This window comes from Anser brachyrhynchus (genome assembly GCF_964034855.1).
Source record: "Anser brachyrhynchus genome assembly, chromosome: 2".
Taxonomy (NCBI): Eukaryota; Metazoa; Chordata; class Aves; order Anseriformes; family Anatidae; genus Anser; species Anser brachyrhynchus.
In genome coordinates, this window is record NC_137695.1 from 153742504 (window position 1) to 153764876 (window position 22373).

Below are 22373 nucleotides of genomic sequence, written 5' to 3' on the forward strand. Positions count from 1 at the left end.
CCAATGTTTTGACTGTATTGATTGTCAAGGGCTCACATCAATATCCAAGTCAGTGAATGAAATGTTACTTGGCTTAAAGTAACTGGGGATAAGGACATGATTTCAACACCAATCCTATTTGAAGAGGTGTATTTTTTAATGTTTTTAAGGAAATTGAGAAGAAAAATAATCTTTTAAATATTGCCAGGCTTTTTGGAATATAGGATACAGCTCTACAGGAAAGGGCAAACCACCATCTCATCAGTATTTCTGTCTTTAGCGAAATAACAAAATAACATTCACAGACAAACATTTGCTCTTGCAGGTTTTTGTTTGTTTATTTGTTTTAAATTTTAATGTCTTTACTATCTGGGATGTCTAATTGTTCCTTTTCTAGCAGAAGATATTAACATATGCTGATATTGACCTTGATCTTCTTTACACTGTAATACCCTTGAAAAATTGCATTCTGCATACACTTCATACACCAGATCGAAAGAGTTGTGCATTTTGGTTTCTTCTCTTGTATTCTTATATTTTATGACAAGTCATGTCCTTGGACTTCACTGTCTAGGACAATAAAAATAAATTATGTTCACGTCATCAAAGTACAGCCATGTTGTCTTGTAGGTTACTCTGTGACTCCCTCATGTACTGTATTTCAGAGTTGGCTGCAATATGAGATGAAAAATAGGTATATGGGAGCTTTCTTATCTAAATTACACACTAGGTGTGGATGTTTTTCTTGCTTTGTTTCTTGGCAGATTTTCCAGGATGCTGCATCAGAGTAAGCAGCCAGAAGAGGTAAGATCAGTCTACATTTTTTTTTTTATTATTTTTATTTTTTAGTACCAATCTGAAACGCTTGGCTTTCCATAATGCTTAAGAAAAAAAAAATGAACAAATAAATAAATAAATAATAAAAGTCAAGTACGTTGTTACTAAGCTGATGTACAAACTAAATAAGCTTATACATCTCCAGGTCCTTTTCCACAGCCAGTTCACTGACAAATCAGCCCACAATCCACAGTGTGACCTTGGGCCACCTGCTTTGTTTATCTTTTGTCTTTGTTTACCTTTGTTTACCTTTTCTTTGTCTGCCTTAGATAAGTCAGATCTAGGCTTTGAAGCAAGGACTTTATTTGTACAGCGCCTGAGGGAATTCAGACCTGGTCTCTTTCTGGCAATATCCACTGCTGAAGACAACACAAATCATGAATGAGGGTTCACTAATCTGTAATGCCACAGCTGGCATGTATCTCACCTGCCTTAAGACATCAGCAGAGTAGATATGTCTGCCTGAGAAGGTCAGCTTTGGAGTCACACTCCCTTCATAGTCAGCATGGAGAAAGAAACAAGTACTTCTGGGGTATACATTTGTACTGCTTTCGGCTGGGATAGAGTTAATTTTCTTGTGCAGGCTCACATGATGCTATGTTTTGCATTTTTGATGAAAATAGTGGTGATAACACACAAATATTTTAGTTGTTGTTAAAGGAGTGCTTGCACAGAGCCATTTCTGCTTCTTGTGCTGCCTTGCCAGAGAGGCTGGGGGTGCAAAACGAGCTGGGAGGGGACGCAGCCAGGACAGCTGACCCTAAGGGACTAAAATGATATTCCATACCATATGGTGTTGTGATCAGCAGCCAAATGTGGGGCGAAGGAGGAAGAGGGGAAACGATCGGAGAGGTGGCATTTGTATTCCCAGTAAAGCCCTGCTTTCCTGGAAGTGGCTGAATACCTGCCTGCTGATGGGAAGTAGTGAATGAATGCCTTGTTTTCCTTTGCTTGCATGCACAGCTTTTGCTTTACTTAGCAAGCTGCCTTTATCACAACCCACAGGCTTTCTCACTTTTACCTTTCCGATTCTCTCCCTCATCCCACTGAGGAGGAGTGAACAAACGGCTGTGTGGGGCTTGGCTGCCAACCAGCATTAAACCACAACATAATTCCTCCAGCCTGTATTGGCAACCAAATTGAGGATAAGACATATTTTACCCTAGATTGTTCAGAAAGTAATAGCTAGATATCCACTGGGCAGCTCAGAATAACTAGCTGAGACAGAAGTGAGTGTTTTAAGTGAAGAGAAATCATGCCACGTTCAGCTTGAAGACTGTTCTCTATTGAGAAGATCTCCGTCCATTTGGGTTTCTACCTGCTTTGCACCCAGGGGACAGCACAGAGCAAGCTCATCCAAAATGTTGTCCAATGGTTATGACTCTAAGCCCTGAAAGAAAGCTCATAGACATATAAAATATGTTTAACTGGGGTTTGTCGTTTAAAATGGGGGCAATAGAAGATGAAGCCGACAGCATCTGGATTTTGGTTTCTCTGCTGTCACACTATAAATAGAAGGAGGAGGAGCAGTTACAAAACAAGTTCTCATGTGCAAGGTGAGATCAATTGATCTCAATGCACAGTGAGGGCATTCCCATTGTAATAAATCCTTGAGAAATTGTGATTTTTGCATGGCCACTGAAGTCGTGAAAGGTGGCAGTGAGGTGCCTCACAGGCTGTCACCCACTCTGGTTTTGGCTGTCTGGGGCTTGATCAAAGGTCCAGAAACCAGTATTTTTCTGAGACTTTTTTTTGTTTTGAGTGTGAGAGAGATTAGAGACATGGATGTTTCTCATCAAACAGAACCTACCCACGGATGACTGGTGATGAGCTGGTATTAGCTAGTGTCACTCTTTTGAAACCATGAAAACATTGTGCATCAGGATTTAGATTAGTGATTTATTTATTTATTTTTTCCTGTGTGAATATATATGCAGATTGGAGGGAAGATCTGAGGGTGTCAGCTGAATAAAAATAAAAATAAATAAATAAAAATAAATAAACAATTTGGAATACTGGCACCTTCCTTAGTATCAACTCCGTAATCCACAAAGGCAAACAACAGTATGACAGGGTGTAACATTTGCATTAAAACCACATTTTGGCAATTCCTGACCAAAATTTCAAGATTTTAAAGATAAGTTTATGATTTTAAGCATGTAACTCAGGATTTTTTTGCAGTTTGAGAAAAATAACATTGTGTGATGAAACAAAGAATCTAAAATGTGCTGATGTTGCTCAGCGTTATATTGAAATTAGCTTTTTGTGCAAAACTACCAAAGGAGAAACTGCTTGCTGGAGATCAATGCAGTGTATTCACTGCACCACAGAGGTGACTCTTCTAATTTCATTTTAGATGGAGTTTAAATTCCACTTCAATGTTTATTTGTAAACATCAAGTTGACACAGACCAGATATTTTAGATGATTCTGTTCCTGAAACAATCTGTGATTACAAGATTAAATTAACATCAGCTTCATCATTATCTTACTCTGCTGAAATGACTGAATATATCTCCTTTGTGGCAGGTTGCACCAGTCATTTCCAGGCATCGAATCTTTATTTCTGAGATAGCACAAACAGTCCTCTAACACTTTATTTATTTTTTGTTCCCCACTTAACCAAAAGAAATAAATATTTCTCTAAACAGCAGTTCTCTTCAATTAGCTTATTATAGTTCACAGGAACAGGATGTGCATTCTGTGTCCCTTTAGAAAAAAAGTCTCTTGCTCTAAACTAGCAGTTTGCACCCAGCCTATGAGTATATTACCACAGTTGCAATAGAGCATCAACAAGTGAAGGGAATATCCAAGCCAGATACAGTCATGGCAACATCCATGACCTTTCAGGGGGAAAGGTGCTTTTTTTGCAAAATATAAACTGAAAGAAAAAAGTTTTTGCTCACTCACACTCCCTCTCATGCTCACAGGTAGCAGCAGCCAGGCACCACAAGGTTTGTGTCTGGATGGTAGGTCCACTGTGATAACATAGACGGCAAGTGACACCAGCTGTCAAGACCTCCTCAGGACTCCTGGGTTTTGCTTGGGTGGGTGACCATGATTTCCAGTAGGCATTTTTGTAGTTTTTCAGAGCTGGCAGTGATCGTTTTCTCCATCCTAACCCACTCTGCACGTCTTCAGGTCACTACTCTTCTTCATCTCCAGGCTTGGGTGTCTTGAGAAGCTGCAGGTAGATGCGCTGGGGTCATGATGACCTGCTAATCTTCACATCTTTAACACAGTCCATACACAGTCCATTCTGAGAACCCTGTCCTTGCTGTATGCTCCTGCTGATTCCTCCACACTCTGCCATTCCCATGCATTTTCCATTTGCACCATTCTTAGCCTTCTTTTTACAGTGCTGTAGACATGGACTAGCACAGATGTGTGTGATTAAACTGTAATGTCAAGTTACACCAACTGTTAAAAAACTCAGGCTTTGCTGCTTGAAAACATTTTGGCTCTCTTGGTGAGATTTCAATCTAATGTAACATGCAACTCAGGACAAAATTTGATTTTAATGCATTTTTCTTCTTGCTTTAAACAACTGAGAGTTTGTTTTGAATTTCCATGTGAGGTTAATTTTAATTGTCTTCAGCTACCTAGAACTAAATTTGTACCTAGCCTGTACTAACTGGATGTGGTCACTACAAGTCGTGTGTTGGATTAGCTGCCCCATCCGAAAATAGATGTCTAAGGTAGGAGAAGTCATCCTCTGCTAAGAGGTACATTTCTCCTAGGCACTGACAATAAGGAAAGTTCGACTTTGCTCACACCACTCAGCCAGCTCTCAGTTGGTTCAAGGTATATGAGGAGAATCCCACCCTTAACAGAAATATAACTGGAATTGTTTCCAGATGCTTAGGACTGTAAAGCCCCACAGACTGCTCTAACTACCCAGTATTTGTCAGACAGCCACTTCTGGCCTGAGAAAGTACAGAAAATAAGTGGAATTCAGCCATGCAAGGCTATAAATAATCAGTTTAATAAATCTGAATAGCTTGAGACTTAAAATGCGTGAAAATACTGATTTATTAAAATAAAGTACTCCCTGCCTTGTTGATGCTGATCTAGAGCCAGAGAATGGAGACAGCCCACTTCCTTCAGACACCTCCAAGGGATGGAACAACTCAGCCAGGATCTGCACGGTCTGATGTGTGGAACAAGCCACTATCCCAGCTCGTAAAATTTTAGGAAGATCAGGGTTTTAATCTGAGTTTTGGACTCACGGATGAGATCTTGAATGAGAATCCCTTTTATGGTTTCTTTTTTGGATGGAACACAAGAGGCTGAGTAACTTGTGTTGAAAATTCTGCTTTTATTTGGGAAAGATGAGGGCAAATCATGACCTTTATTTTCCTTCCTTTTCCTTTTTTTTTTTTTCTTTTTTTCTTCCCTCCCCCCTCCTCTCTTCTCTCCCCCAGGTCATAGAATCACAGAATGGTTTGGGTTGGAAGGGACTTTAAAGATCACCTAGTTCCAACCAGACCAGGTTGCCCAAAGCCCCATCCAACCTGGCCTTGAGCACCTCCAGGGATGGGGCACCCACAGCTTCTCTGGGCAACCTGTTCCAGTGCCTCACCACCCTCTGAGTAAAGAATTTCTTCCTTATATCTAATCTACCCTCTTTTAGTTTAAAGCCGTTCCCCCTTGTCCTATCACTGCACCCCCTGACAAAGAGTCCCTCCACAGCTTTCCTGTAGCCCCCTTTAGGTACTGGAAGGCTGCTGTAAGGTCTCCAAGGAGCCTTCTCTTCTCCAGGCTGAACATCTCCATCTCTCTCAGCTTATTTCCACAGGAGAGGCGCTCCAGCCCATCTTTGTGACCCTCCTCTGGATCCCCTCTAATAGGTCCGGGTGCCTAGAGGTCTCACGAGAACAGAGAAGTAGCCCAAGCTATTTCTGCCTAAGCTGGGGAGATGCTAAATCACTATAAATTGCAATTGCATACGGTATGCTCAGCAGTGTCTAACCACAGAAACTAACACCAGGAATATCACTGTTGGAAGGATCACACTCTCTTTCTTTACTGTAACAATACCACCAGCCCTTGGCAATTGAGAATGAATGGGACGTTTGATAAATAATGCTGACAGTGCACAGTGTATGAACTGCTTTTGACAACAGGCACTTAGTGATAGATGTCCTATGCAAAAAGCAGGCTACACACTGAGATAGTCCCTTCCAGAAGCACGGCTATTATTTTTTTCCTTATATGATAGAAAGATACCTCTTGGAAAGCTGTTGTTGCATTGTCTGGATGAATGGCAACAAGTAGTTTACAACATTTAGGGAAAAAGGACCCAGCCTTTCATTTGAGAGTGCAAGGCAATATCAGCGGTGTAGAAAAGCAGAGTCTCCAAAACAGAGGCGAACAGCTTTTGCAGTGGTCACCACTGTCTGGGAAGCCTCACGGAAGCAGCTGCTTCCAAATATTCTTTTAAGCCCATTGAGCCTTGATCCAGCTGTTAAAAATAACAATGTTTTTCATCCTCCATAATAATCGGATATAGCCGGGCAGTGCTGGAGGAGCAGTTGCATAAAAAAAAAAGCCTCTGTTATATAACAAAGATGCACCATGGCCTCCAAGCCAGAGATCCCAGGCAGATTTGTGCAGCAGCCTCTTGTCGCCGCTTTGCAACTCACGGTGCTGACAACTGCCTCTGCTCAAGGACTCTGACACCCCTGCGAACAGCTGCAGATTTGTGCCGTGCCTGGATTTGGTGTCCTGTCTGCGTAGGAAGGTCGGGGAAAGAGCCCACATGTCTGTACCTCATCAGCTGTACCTCGCAGCGTGGGCTGTCGTCTTAATCCCGTGGTGCCACCGGATTTGCAGTGATCTCCTGGACTTTGCAGTGGGGAACAGAGACGGGGCAGTCACATCTGCTGGTGCCACCGCTGCGTTCACAGGGGGCTCCTCCCAAAACCTCTCCTTTGGTTTGTGGGCATCTGCATCAACCACCCTGAGAGGAAGCAGCTCTCTGCTTTCTCCTGCCTCTCCCGGAGTCAAATTGGCACCCACCTGGGCTACATTCCTGAGGTCCTGAGGTTTTCAGAGGGAGGGATCAGAAGCTCCCCTGCAGCAAAGCACTTAAGCGTGAGCGCACGCTGACATATTCAAGCAGTCCCTCTGGGAGTCAGTAGGACGTTTCACACTGTTAAGTGCTTCTCTGGATTGGTCTCAGACTGAGCTTGAACTTTACTGTCTCACTTACCATAAGATTACCTAAGGGTGAAAAGAAGCGGAAACAACTAAAACTTTCCTTTTAAAGAAGCTGAAAATGAAGACAAATATTTCCCTGAAGATTTACCAGCAGTAAGATTGGAGAAATTGGTCTGCAAAAAAATATGAAACCTATTCCCACAAAGGTTTCCTGCCTACTTTTAGCCGCAAGTTTCAGCTGATATTTCTTCGTGTGCTTAGAGCCGCACTGCATGTTGCAGCTGGGGTTTGCAGGATGTAAAAATCCTGAGGCAATTGGCAGAGTAGGAACTGTCTTAATTAAGAGAAGTTAATTCAGCTGATCTGAACCGAACATGCATAGGCAAGATGGGGTTTGCTCTACTATTATCTGGTGCCAAGGAAACTCTTAAAGAGTTGAGAGAGAAGGGACTTATCCAGGGAAACACCTGATAAATGCATTAGACCTCAGGACAGTTTTCAGTCTTTGAAGTCACACCAGCTCTGGTTTGTGCAAAGTGCAGCAGAGCTTGGCATTGGTAGGCACTCAGAGGACGTTTCTCTCCTCACCATAACTCCCTTTTCCAGTGCTGACTGTGACTCGAGCCAACCTGATGCTAAGAAAGGGGAAACTGCTTCTGTGAGGGCCCTTTTGGCAAACACAAAGTGCATAGGGAGGCATTTTGGGTGCTTAACCATACACCACAAGAACGTGGAACAGATCCCAGTCTGCAAAGAGCACACCAGGCCCACACGCTCTGAACATCCTGAAGAAGGATTTTAAAGAAAAGAAGCTGATTTTCAAGAAACCCTGAGGTTAAAAACTGGATTATTCATCTTTTTTTTTCCTGAAGAGGTGGTCTGTTTGATGTTCAGTGGTACCCACCCATGGGCAGAGCCTGGAGGAGGACTGCCAAGATTTACATTGCTGAGCATGTATTAGTTGGAAAGACCTTGCTTGAAAAAAAAACTTAACCTAGCTGGTGCCTTCAGATGGGTGAGTGAGACTATTGCTTGTCACCTGAAGCCTTTGGATGAGAGAATCTTTGGAAGCCAGTCATCTGCAGGAAATATCCACGTGCAAGTAAGAAGAGCATCTTAGAAATGAAAGTGCTTGGTTAGTCTCACTAGCTCATATAAGCATCTGGCAAGTCCACCAGGCTGTGTATGCAATGCTGGGCTTTGCCTGTGACTTAAGCAAGACCTCTGAAAACACAAAACCACCTCATATAAAACCTCATGGGTTTTGATCTGTCAAAATTGTGAGAATTTAAATTGGCATATTTCACACAGACCTGATATTTCCCTTCCTCCTGCCTGCAGTTTTCTATCATCTAGGGTACCATTTGCTCACTCTATTACAATGCACTCTTGATTTCAGTCCCCCACTTTGCGACCTCAGTGCATTTTCTTCCCACCAAGGATCACAATATAAATCACTAGGTCAGGGATTAATGAGTCTAGTATTTTTAAAAAACCTCCCCCACACAGGCAGGATATCGACTGATGATTCAGCAGGTGATGGGGCTGTAATAAGGGGACATTTTTTTCCTTTAATTGCTGCTGAAAAAGCGAAAAAGGAGCAAGAGAAATACTTAGATTTCTGAGACAGGGGTCTTAGCTTCACTGGGCTTTGGTTCAGTGGAATCACCTGACAGGCTTGAGCATAAAGGACTGGAAAAAGCTAAAAGGATTGATAAACTGGTAAAAGACTCCGGTATGACTTTGCCTTTCTATTCTGAAAATTGGGCTATATATGGTAAATAATAGACACTGAGAAAGGGCTGACCTGATGGTCTGTGAATGGAACAGGATGAAGGGACTCCTGGTTTCCAACCCTCTTTCTGTTGGACCTGTTTGCGTACGACTGCAGGGGCAAATATTCAAAGAAGTACAAACACAAAGGCCAGAAGGGGCTATTAGAGCCACTTCGCTGAACTGTTGCAAAACTAATATAAGGAAATTTTGCACAGTAGCTTCTGCACTAAACTAGTAAATTCATTGGGTGAGGTGGGGGGCACCATGGACAAAATTGGGGCAAACATGGCTGGTAAGGGCAACGAGTGGATTTTGTTGTTTTCCTTCTCAAACCAGAGGATAAAGATGTTACTGTAAGCTCAGTGGAAGGCAGTAGAAGCAAGATGCAGGAAACATTCCTGTCGGCAGCACTTTGTGTGTGAGAGGTGAACTCCCACATTCCTGCTGAGTCCTTGGTGCGAGCAGAATCCTCATCTCAAAACAAACTCATTCCTGAACCTGACAACTTCCAGAGCCAGTCCTAGCCCAACCAGACCGCATCACCTGGGTTTATGTGCATGCCATCTCCACATCTTGACCCTACAGCGACCCGACAAGATGCTGAGATTTGAAGTGGCAAAGAATAAGTAGTTCTTTCTGGTGTATTTTATAATAATTAATTCTTTCACTGTACAAGGAAGGGAAAAAAAAGACCTGCCCTATTTCTTATCATGAAACTTTTTTTTTTCCCCCTTCATGTCAGTAAAAGTTAATAGATATCATTTCCCATTTCCTGCCAAAAGAGAAGGAAAAATCACTGGGTAGCAGGTAGGTGGATATAAGAATCAAATGTGACACAATGAAAATATTTTGACTAACATAAATTAACATGCATTATATTTTAAGGTTTTAATGATCATATGCACAGACATTAAGGTGTCTGATGGAGCTGAGCTGCTGTAATCTACAGAAGTTTTATTTTATTTAATTTGTTATTTGTTGTATGAAAATCCACGGAATTCCCCCTCTCCTTCAAATAAGCATCAGATATACTTCAAAAAAACTGTTCATCTACCACTTCACAGAAGTTGCTTTATTCCTTGGAACAAACAAACCAACAACAAAAATAAAACACACACAAAACCAACCAAGCAAACAAGCCCCCTCAAACCTAAAGCATGTACAACCTCCTTTACAAAAATGCCCAACCAGCCAATCAGAACTGGAAGCCACAGAACAAAGAAGGCATTTTTACTGTTTGTTTCTATCCTAGCCCTGTGTTTTCCCCTCATATTTTACATTCCCTCCTACCTGCTGCTCTCTTATCTGAAGCTCATTCTTTCTCTCTTCTGTTTGACCCCAGGTTAAATGTATCATTTATTTCCATGATATCCTTCAGCATTTTGCATTTCTCTGTGAAGTCCTCAGCCAGCTTTTTCTTTACTAAAGATTAAAGGAGGTTGTTTTTCATGCTGTTTTGAGTAACAAGAGTGAAAATCTGCAAATCCCTCTCAGATGTTCTTATGCCAGTCTCGCTGCCTGTGCCCATTCCTCTTCACTTCCAGAGGAGAAACTGTCCCCAGAGTTTCTACAGTGTTGGCTCTTTGTATGTCAGGGGAAGAAAATAGTTTTGCAGAATTTATAGGCTGTGATGGCAACCCAGTGACCCTGAGAAAGATACTGATATACTCAGAGACAAGAGAGCAAGGCTACAGATAACATACTTGAAATACCTGAATCCCAGTCCAGCACTGCAGGCAAGCTCGGTTCAGAAGTAAGCTCCCAGTCAACCTAAACAAGTGATAAGACGAGGGGAAATGGCCTCAAGTTGCACCAGGGGAGGTTTAGGTTGGAGATTAGGAGAAATTTCTTTACAGAAAGGGTTTTGCAGCATTGAAACGGGCTGCCCAGGGAAGTGGTTGAGTCACCATCCCTGGAGGTCTTTGGGAAACGTGTAAATGTAGAACTAAGTAGTGTGGTTTGGTTGTGGACTTTAGTACTAGGTTAAAGGTTGGACTAGATGATCTTAGAGGTCTTTTCCAACCTGAATGATTCCATGATGATCACAGCTTCCCTCCTGAGCTGAGCAGAAGGGGGAATATGGTGTGAAACTCGTGTCAGCTCCTGTGAGTCAGGCCAATATCTTCGGCAATTACGATGTATACAGAATGGCACAAACAACTCGTGGATTACAGCTGTTGTAAAGAGTGTGTGCAGGTATGTTTCTAGGATACTGCCTCATATACTAATGCCAATTAGTACAAGACTGAAAGCAAATATTGAAAAAGATAGAAAGGGAGACGGCAGCAGCAGTGAGCTCCATGGATTAACTGGCATGTCTGAATCCTCTTGTTTTGACTGAGTTTCGTCTGGACCTGCCAGCTGGTTTATATGAAACCCCTTAGCTGTCCACTAGGGACAGGGAACAATTTTTTCTCTCGTCACAAAAACTCTGGGCCTCATGATTTTATGGACCTCTCTCATACTTCTTCCTTAAACTGTTTCATCTCCACTTGCAGCATGGTGAGTGTTAATCTCCTCAGTTGTTCCTCATACAGAAACCATCCATTTCCTCAAATCACCATTTTCCTTCCCCTTGAACATATTCCAGGTCCACTGTAACTTACCTAAGGAAGGAATGGTTTGGGGGCAGAACCACACACAATGTCTACTTACATGTGCGCAGTGGATCTGTTCTTTGATCTTTTCTCTATTTCTTCTGAAATAGTTCACTTTTTTTTTTTTTGGTCTTTTGTTTTCTTTTTTCTTTTTTTTTTTTTTCCTCTCTCCTTTTTGGGGAAGAAGATGCAAGAAGGGGCAAACAGCTCTCTAGTTTTTACGCTGCTTTCTTCCATAAAACTATCTCGTTTGGCACATGAATAAGGCCACTAAGGAGAAAGAGGTGCAGGAAGGAGGTTGTCTGGAGCAAGACACGTGGATCAGACATGCTGATCTCCAAGGAGCTGGTTAAGGGACTAATAGAGAGGCAGGATATCAAATGATGAAATGGGATGGTAAAGAGACTCTGAAATAGAAAAAGCAGGTGACAGAATATGGCACCCAGGTCACCCAGCCAGGAATAATCTTCCTCCCCACTTTTCCCTGTCTTTCTTTTTCCTCTCCACTCCTCTGTCCCAGGCAGGCTAAAAGAAGCGTGACAACCTATCAGTGATGGAGGGCTTATGGAAAGGGCTAATTGCTTTCTTTGCTTTGTTCAGATGTACAAACAGACCATCACTTACAATCATTATCCAGTCATCATACATCACACAGACCAGTTCTATTTTCCATGCTCTAAATATGTCACAGGCACTGTATTTGTCACTAATTGCACAATGGGCTATGCAGGCCTGCTTTAGGAGCTAGTAATTTGTTAATATAAGACATGGGGCTTTGGCTTTATCTCAAATTTCCAAATGTTATTGAGGCAGTTAAATAGTTTATTTGTTTAAAAGACATCATAAGCTGCATTTTCTGTCATTTTTATGAAATCATATATGAAAACCAACAAGGTCCATGTTATGACATTGCATTTTGTTTTAATAATGATAGGATTACTGAGTGGAATTCTGGAAAAAAAAAAAAAGAGAGAAAAAAAAAAAGGTCATTTCTTCCAGGCATATTCAAGTTTTTTGGCTCTACTTCTCCTTGCCTTTTGGCTTCTGACCAAGTTAAACTGCATTTCAGAGTTGTTCATTTTGTCTTTCATCAGTGTATGATGGTTTGTGGCAGCAGAAGCTTAATACAAGAAGCAGGAAAAAAAAAAAAAAAGGTCAGAGGTTCTACTCCCACCCTCATTTATATGTAGGCAACAACAACAAAGGCAAAAGAGCTGAAGGGACACTCTAGTGACAAGAACCAGCCTCATTTCTTAATGCAGATGAGACAGTACTGGAGCCATTGGTTGCAGGGATTTTATTTACCATGGGCTTTGCCAAATCTTTACAGCCAGAATATCAGTAGCTGTTTAATTCCTTCACTCTCAGCCTGGAACAAATGCATGGAGCCCAAATATGATTCAGTCCCTTCCTTGCTTTGGGTACTGATCAGGCTGTGGAGTTGTTCCAGCTAGCAAAAAGCCTCAAAAGGCATCATTCAAACCAGTTGTCATTGTATTTCCATATGGAAGGTACTATCCACACAGCCAGCCCGGCTGGCCAGTGTGCAAACAAGACAACATCTTATCGTTGTCTCTCTTCATTAAGGCGATTTTGCACGCTGTCCTTTAGGTTTTAGAAAGCACAGGTATGTAGCAACAGTACTTGTATCTGGATGTTTTCTGTGACTAGTCAAAATGGTAATTCAGATACATCTCTGCCAGCTACCAACCTAAATTAATGTACAAAAGAATACTGACCGTATGTCAGCATCAGGGGGTGGTGATGCTGATGCTTGACTGTGAGCTCCTCCAGCTTGGTCTGGGCTTGAGCAGCCACTGTGCAAAGCCCTGCCTGGACCAAAATGTCCCTCCCTGACTTTGTAGTTCCCTGCATGTTATTAGTCCCCACAAGAGTTATATCATTTGGTTTGCATGAAGCTGCACAAAAAAGCCCAATGGGAAGAGCCCAAGAGGGCTGGGACACCGACCCAGTGCCATGCAACACCATGCAGAGTCTAAAGGTGATGTGAAGAGTTGTGTAAGCTCTAAGCTCCTTCTTGGGCCAATAACTAGCTGCTTCTCAGAAAGCCTAATTTGTTTAGGTAGGCTCTCCTGAAGTGGTTATAAAGTGTCCCGTTCCAGAGACAGCAGTGTCCTGGTCCAGGGTGTGGTGAGACTGGGTACCTCTGAAATAGCTCTCCAATGTAAATATGGCATGTAAGCACGAATATATATCCAGGCTCACGAAGAGAAGTTGCAAAATTGCCCTGGATGAGTAGATAATCTATCCTCCAATCTCACTGAAAATTTTTTGAGCTACCAGTGAGCAGAATTTAATTGCACTAATTAATCTGCAACCAACCCATAGAGATAGGTGGGCAGAACGGTACCTCCAACCATCACAGTCCCTGTGTATACAAAGTGCCTAACACTCCCAGAGGTCTTATTGCGAATAAACACCATAATACAGCTGCTGTTTCCTGTGGGCTGTCAGTTAAATGTATTCTTGAGAAGGTTATATATTAATTTCTCAGCCTGAAGTTGTACACCCACCCTATCAGCCTGGTGGCAACTTCACGTCAGTTGAAGTTAAAGCTGTCCTGTCCTCCAGCTGGCCAGGTTGGTATAGCAGCAATATGGGTTTGCCAGCACAGAACTCAAAGCCTGACCTAATTTTCCAGGCTTTTCAAATGGGATTTTCTGTCTGTGCCAAAATTTTTCTGCAGCCAGACTGCTATTAGTACGTAAGCTAATATATTTTAAACTACATTATGCTGTGGTCAATGACTTGGAGGTACTCATTCATGTCATGGCAAAAAGGATCAGAAAGTAAAAGGGGTAAAAAAGTAACTTTTTTTTTTATCTTGTACTGTTTTTTGGAAGACTTGAATTTTTTTGAGGATGCTGAATGCTGATTTTAAGGTGCTGCTTAGATATGGATGCAAGGAAGGAAACTGCTTGGAATCAGGAGAGAGGGTGGTGTTTGCTCCTGCCCTGACACACAACCCTCCACATGCACACATACATGCACTGGGAGAGATGCACCATCCCTAGTCCCTGGTTAAATCCACCTTGAAACTACCCAGATATGATAGAGAAGGCAAGCTTCTGGTGCTGAGCGTAGACCCTGCTTTCCCATTTTGTTGGTGCAGCACAAATGGCAGTTCTATTCTCCGTAAATACTAAGGGGAGAATAATTCACATCCCTCCCCACCCCTTTGTAAACTACGATTATGCTTTTTTTCCCCCCCCTCACCATTTTTATTTGTGCTTGAGTGTCTATAAGTGATGCCTGTGCTGCCAGTTACCTTTTAGATTTCCATGCAATGTGGCAGAGAATCACGGGTTGAAAGACTGCTGTCACAGGGAGCTAAATCAAACATCTCTCTTTTGGCCTTCAGCAGTGTCACCATGATGGATGGGAGACATCTTTCTCCATGGCTTTGCAGGTTGATATTTTCCATTTAGCGAAGTGTTTTTATAATGCTCACTTTGTGCTCTACAGGGATAGTTTTCTACTGTGCCCTTCAAGGTTGGGGCAAAAAATAATAATCCCCAAATGAACACCACAAAAATAATCTAAAAATTTCAAATCTTCAGTATTGCCAATAATGTAACAGAAGTTGAAGAGAGACCACAGATAATTTTCTATCGCTGCACTTGCCCCTTTGGAAACCTGAGACCCTCTCCTGCCTTCAGTATCACCTCCCACATGCAAACTCTTCAGGTTTAGTGAACCCAGAGATGCTGCTCCTTGAGAGCCCTGCTGCTCTGTGCTGCAATCTCCCTTGGATATGCTCACTTGCCTCCCGGTCTGAAGGGTGCACCCTCCACAGAGAAATGCCAGCACAGTCCTTTCTTCTCCTTCTTAAGAAGACAATGAGCAGGCAGATAACTTGTGGCCCTGCCTGAATATACAACCTATTTGTTCTTGCCTTAAATACCTCCACGAGGCAACTTCCAGATAATGTCTTGTGGGAAAGGTCCATGCTGAGGCAGTCAGGGTGTGGGGTTGCAGGGCCAGCACAAGGCTGATAGGACCTGAAACCTTTCCTGCTTTTTTTTTTTTTCCAGATGTCTAAATACAAGCATCTAATGTAGTTTTACTCCCTTTTTCTCCCACCTGCCTTCCAGCTGCACTTCTACAAGACCATAGCTTTTCCATGGGCCCTATGTCCTCTTGGCCAGTTTTGTGTGGATGTGTTGAGTAATTGAATAAGCCTGAAATAGCTGAAAATTAGGACTAATATTCTGAGTTGTCTAAAATGACACTAGCTACCCATGTTAAGGCAACTGGATCTCACTGCAAGGTGGTGACACCAATGCACAGGCCACTCACCTGCCTCCCCCAGTCCTGAGTTGAAAGTGCAGGTGATTTCTGGTTACCAAGCGCAGCATCATAGGGACCATCACTTTGTGCGACAATTCATGGCATTTTCTCATTAATTTCTGGGCCATCTTTTCAGAATCCTGTATGGGAAGCAGAATGGCTCTGCTCTTTATTTTCACAGCACTTTTTTGTCTGTCTGTCCCTAGCTTTTAGTTTTTCCCCCAACAGAAATTGAACTTGCAATGATTTGTGCTTTAAGGGAAGTTATGATGATTAGAGCTATATTTTCTAGTTGATATTTGCATTGTCCTTGTTAGTCATCATTTGTAATACGCTATTGTTTTTAAGTGATTATAATTATAAAAAAAAAATATTTGGTTATGAACTTTCTGGAGTTTGCCAGCTCATTACCACTAATTAAGAACTTTGTTTAGTGTAAGCCCGACAGCTGGCATACACATAGAGGAGCATTTATTTCCCAGTCTATTGGCGGTGATGTTGTTTTAAGTTGTGCAGAGGAGACATTTTAAAATTCCTTTTTTTAAAAAACTAAGTCTGCTTCCAGGCTGAAAACTCATTTGTTTTTCCTGGTTCAACAAATCAGGCAAAAGGAAAAACAGGCAAACAGGAGGCAGAAAAGCTGGATGATGTAGTTAATGCAGCATCCGTGTAACCTTTGCTTCTCCTCCTTTTCCAGCTGCAATTTGTTCACAGTCTTTGCCAGCTGCTGCTTAAGAAATTCAGGTTCTCTCACCTTAAACTGCCCTGACTAAGCTCAGGTAAATTAATCTCATTGCCTCAGCTACTCTTTTGTTTGAATGGGGAAGAATTTTGCCAGAGCAAGTGTAGCAAGCACGCTTTTCCAAAGCAAAGTGTTTATTTCTTCAGGTAGGGCAGTGTGGTTTGCACTCCCAGCTTCTGCACTCACTGGAGACTCTGAAGATTGCCTCCCATGTGTTATGTGAATGAAGAAGATTTACTTAATTGAAGTTCATAAAGCACAAGGAGCTCATCAGGTAAAATTTACTATTTAATTGTAAAGCCATAATATATTATGATTTCTTGCTATTGTTTTTAATACTGTAATTATTTTGCCAATTGTTTGTGGTTCACTCTCTCTCTCCTGGCTGTTGGTGTGTTAAAAAAGCTCTATTTACAGTCCCATTCACCATTTTGCCTTGCTTCCTTCCTACCACTCTTCTTCTCCCTGACTAGTAACTGCATTCAGAAATGCAAACAGGTTTAGAGAGGGAAAATCTGTCTAAATATTTCAAAGTCAAAAAAAGAAAAAAAAAAAAAAGAAAAGAGGAAAAGTAGAAAAATTCAAATACTGCATCCTGATGGGTTGAAAGCAGAAAGTTTGCACAATTTGCTTCGCCTGTGCCACTGCAGTTCAAGGGCTTGGATCAATTGGAAATCATTTGCTGGCTCCAGTGGGCTTTTGGTCAGGTCCTATGTGAAATTCAATTGCCTAATGAGCTCTCAGAAGGGCTATGAGCTGTGCAGGCAGGATACAGGGATAGGCTCTCACAGCTCTCTCAGATAAATACAATGAACAAAACCTTTGCAGGTTTGAATAGCCACAGAGTTCACACAAGGACACATTTCACACATCAAAAGTTTGGGCACTGCATGGTCTTACAGGACCTCTACTTTTAATTTGGGCTTGAATTTGTAAGGAAAAAAAATCTCACAGTTGCACACCTTACAGACCTTTGAGCCAAAAGGGTGGTTCAGACTCTGGTGGGAGAGTGTCCTGTGTAAGTACTTGTCTCTGTCACCTGCAGGTACTCAGAAAAGGATGAACTGAGGTGTGAGAGATGTGCTCATGGCAGGATTTGTAGAGCTTTTCACACTGTGAGTGACAAGAAGTGAGGAAGAGCATCCCCCTGAAACCTCCCCAACCGTCCTGTCTCCATGGAACAGATTGCATGGAAAGAGCACAGAGAAGAGGAACAAATGCAACAACTTTTACCATGTGGAAGAGAAAAACTTATCTCTAAGTCTTATAAGGGCTCAGGCACCTAGTCACTTCTGTGCCATAAGAGCTGGGGCTGGCTTGAGACTTCAGGGAAGGCTGGAAGCATGCTGCTGAACTGAGAATCAAATGGCTGCAAGCACCTTGCAAGGGCTTCACAAAGCTGTGCATTGACTACAGGCCACATCTTGGGGACATCTGGATTACAGAAAATCTAAATACTGAATCACCTGCCAGAGCAGCAAGGTCGGAAGTTGTGGCCCAGGCTTTGCTGAGCTGGTGTAAGACTGGGTACAGCGGCAATGCCAAGAGAAGTTGGAAGGGACACCCCAATGACTTGGGGCCACCTTCATGAAATAAAATTCTCCACTAATTCTTCATTTGTATCATAAATTTCCCTTACCTTTAAATAACATAACTCCACTGAAGTTTTTATTATATTGCCAGCTTACTCTGAAAGCTTACTTGATTCCCTCTACATTTACAGAAAAGGTCAGAATCGGGTTCTGATAACCTCCCCTTTCACTGCTATACTCACAAAATGGTTGGGACTTTGATACCCAGGAGGACAGCAAGGATGTAGGCTCCAGCATGGCTAGTGACAAATGATAAGGAAAGGTTCACCTTACCCTGGGCAAAATATAGTAACTTTTATAATCTTGGGAGTAGGAATGACCTGGCCAGACTGAACCTCTCTCCTTTGCTTCAGGCACAGCCTGTTTTCAATGCCCAGCTCTTTGATGTGAGTGCGTTACTGTAGGGACTGTTCTTATACGACCATGTGTCAGTTCAAGGAATTGAGCTCAAGAAAGTGCCAGCTTTCCGCTGCCAATTACTGCATGATAAAATTTCACAGATCATCACTGGCATTTGTGTACTCGAGGGCTCACATCACAGTCAGATATGATTGAACACAGCTGCTCACATGTCTGAAATAGGCAGAGCAAGCTTTGCACAAAATGCTAGACGGTGGTTGCCTACTTTCACAGTCAGTCTTTGAGATACTACAAGGCTGCAGCTCTGTGCTCTGCCCCCTAACGAGTTCATCTGGCTGTCAGGAACCATGCTGGCTTGAATCAAACCTCTTGATGGGGTCTGACCAGTGCAGTGTGAGCAGCACTGGGAAGAGAGAGGCAGGCAGCTGACAACCAGCCCAGATCTAGGAATAATAGCGGTGCCTTCCCCATCCCTTCTGGTGGTAAAAGACAGCTGTTACCAGCTAGCAGGAATTTGCTCCTGATGAAAAACAGCTCTTCTGGCTAGGTATACCCATGCCCCAGTACGGGCTGCACTTGGGACTGCATGTGAAATATGTGCATATGAGTGCATTGAAGCTTGACATTAATTTGCACGGTTGTTTTCTCTTGTGTTGCTTCATGTTAAGTTTCAGCCTATGCTCATGGAGAGATATAGATGAAGCTTCCCTGGAATTAAGAGGGTCTTGAAAGATGAGTTTTGTTCCTGAACCACTGTCACTTTTTTCACCATCTTGTTCCTTCTTAGGACAGTTAGAAAAAAGCTTCTGAGGTTCTGGTTTTCCTGACACAGCAGTGTCACCCAGGCTGTGATTACAGAGCTGCTTTCATATCAGGAAAAGAGAAGACCTTGCATGTGATAAGGTTTCCCTGTTGTCTAGAGAAAAGCTGAGCTTTCATACTTCATTGCTTTTCTGCAGAGCTGCTTTCCAGCTGGCTGGTCCCCAGCTTGTCCTGGGGTTATTTCTCCCCAGGTGCAAGACTTTGCACTTTCCCTTGTTTAATTTCTTGAGGTTCCTGTCATCCAACATGTTGAGTTCCCTTTGGAAGGCAGCTGAACCCTCCTCACAGTTCTGTGTCATCAACAAACTTGCTGAGGATACTCCCTGCCCCATCATCCAGTTCATTAATGAAGATATTAAACAGGACTGGACCCAGTATTGACCCCTGGGGTACACCAGTAGCTACTGGCTTCCATCTGGACTTTGCACCACTCTTTGGGTCTGACCGTTCTTCCACTTTTGAATCCACTTCACAATAAATTCATTAAACATGAAGTCATTTCACTCTCTAATGCCAACACGTCCCTTAAACCCTGGATATGACTGGAGTTTAAATGGCAGCTGTATGATGTTGATACACGACGGTGAAACCCACCTGGTCAGGGACTTCCCACTTTCTACTTTTCTATGTCATCTTCGGCGGCACAGAATGGAGTTGTCAGCATGTCCTCAGCAAGCCAAACACCTGCATACTCAGGTGAGATCTGGTCTTGCCAATAGTCACCAGACCTGCAATTCCACCAGCCTCTGACCAGCAAAAATGTCAATTTTCATCTCTCTCACTCTCACTGGTGTTCCCTCCTGCTGTGGTGGCCTGAAAGCAGCAACATCTGTGAGCTATAAGAACAACTGTGGTCAGGGATGTGTCTGGTTCAAAGAAAAATGAAAATTATATCCCGAAACTGCTTTCTGGGAAACCATTAACGGTTACAAAGTAAATAATCCGTTTTCATTATGATGAGAGTTTTAATAAGAAAACACTATCCTGTCCTTGTGTTCTAATGGTGCACATTTTGCACACTTATATGAGGGATTATCTCCCTTATCCCCTGAGTTTTACTTCAGGAAGATGTTGGGACATTAAACTGCCTAGCTCAAAGTGGGAAAAATACATCCAAGGGGGTGAGGTGTTCAGCTGGGGCAGCACTGGGGACCTCACCAGCTCCCATGGGGCTTCTGTGCCAGGATCAGCTAAAGCCAAGGCCAGGCATCGAATGGGTGAAATCGAGACACGTTAGCACAAGTGCAAAGCCTATATAAATGCCTGCATTCAGGTGTAAACTAACTATAGAGGAACATCTACCTGAAAATACGATTGTGGGGTAAACAAATGAGTGGATGTATTTCAGCTATGGCTCAGTAAATACCTATAAACCTGCACATACCCGTAATGCATGAATAGTGATCACCTGCAGTGAGCGATGGCTGGGTACCTGGAATGGGAGAGGTGTTCAGTAAGGAGTAGCTTTGGTCCTGAATTTTTCCTGCTCCTCACCTTGAAGGCACTTGTTCTCATACCTACACTTTGTGACCGAGGTGTAAACTGCTCCTACAGCCTTTTGCTGCTCTGCATCCATACAGTGATGGTATGTTTTCCTTTCGGAGGGTTTGCAGGTGAGGTTAAACATCCAGATAATGTAAAACACAGTGAGTGTGCTGGTTTGGTATATAAACGTCTCAATACATGCACCATAATTACTAAAAATCCAACCTTTTATACATTTTCAGGATTTACATAATTTTCAGTTTGGAACCTGAATGTTTCTTCTCTCTCTTACGCCTGATGGAAAAAGCTTTTTTTATTATTTTATCTTTTTTCCCCATTTTTTATTGTTATTTTTTTATTTATTTTTTAAACTTTCTCCATCCCTTACCATTCTGTCTCCAGCAGCAGAGGTGAGGCAGGCCCATGTCCCTGCAGCCCTGGCACGCACCAGGCACATTCCATCAAGTTCCTTGTCCAAATGAAAAGCTGAAGTGGCTTCTCTGTGCAAGGAGGATTGAAACCAGATCCTGTTATTAAATTTGCTAAATGGGAATGTAATGATTTATGAGGAAGGTAGCGAACACTCAGAAAGAATTTGGTAATAATAACACTGGTTGAAGAACAGCATGGAGCAGGCTTCAGAAGTAAAAGATCAGTTAAAAAAAAACAAAACAAAACAAAACAAAACCAAACAAACAATCAACAACAACAAAAAAAAACACATACACATAAAACAAACCCACAAACAAAGAAAAAAATAAAATAATAACAATAACAAAAATAACCTAAGCAAAACTACTAGATGTGAAAGAGATAAAAAAGTTTATATTTTTCTAATGAGACCAGCAACCAAGCAAAGGACTGAAGTGGGTTTCATCTGATGTATCCAATAAGAGGCACAGACAATAATATCGTTCTGAAGTCATGCTTGAGCAGTTCAAAGCTTGCAACATATTTAACCATGCACCAGTACTGCCGGCAGATATGTAACTAAATTCTAGATGTTCCTTTGAAACGAAATAAAAATCTATCATCTCCATAAGTGTTTATTTTTCTGGAATATGTGTGGCAAAATTCAAAGGGTACTGAAAGTTTTTGTTGACTATATTGAGCACTGGGGGGTCTTGGCACATTTAGAAAAGGTTGGCTTATCGATGCAAATTTTAGCCAGCTTGGAAAAGCAACACTCTAGTTTGTCTTCTAAGAAAAGGGGTGAGGGTGTCTGTTCATGGACTTGCATATGTTTAAAGCTTTTTCAAAAGGGAAATTATGTCCCTTAAAAAATAAATAATAATTAAAAAAAAGAATTAAAAGGGAATTTAAAGATAAGAGGGAAAAGGCATTGCCCCTTTCCATGTTACTCTGCAGTGAGTCCGTGCTGCAGCAGGATCTAGCAATGAATGCTACACACCAAATGAGGACTGAATGAAAAGAAAAACCTGGAGATGTACAAGATCTGCTTGTGTGAACCCTTCCAAACCTCCCACCGATTTCTCTGGGATAACAGATATCTCACGGTGTCACTGTGAGCAGGAAAGGAAACTCAGACCTGATAAGAGGTGGACTAAAAGAAAGCGGTATCTCTGTGACAGTGACCACGTATTGCTCTCAGGGCCTGGGGAGCACACACAAACACACGTAAAGATTTAACTCCAGGCTCCCTCTGACTCAGGCAGAATTGCTGCGATTAACCAGACTCGCTCCTGGAAAA

At 42.3% G+C, this 22373-nt stretch overlaps 1 long non-coding RNA gene across 2 annotated transcripts; it reads left to right on the forward strand.

Annotated features, from left to right (window-relative positions):
* The first annotated feature begins 1510 nt into the window (after positions 1 to 1510).
* Positions 1511 to 22362, forward strand: LOC308189233. Of its 2 annotated transcripts, none has more exons than XR_013946171.1 (3): positions 1511 to 2372; positions 16550 to 16677; positions 17449 to 22362. It is a non-coding gene; the product is annotated as an uncharacterized lncRNA (long non-coding RNA). The 2 variants fall into 2 exon arrangements; XR_013946172.1 differs by lacking the exon at positions 1511 to 2372 and adding an exon at positions 16356 to 16440.
* Positions 22363 to 22373: the final 11 nt, after the last annotated feature.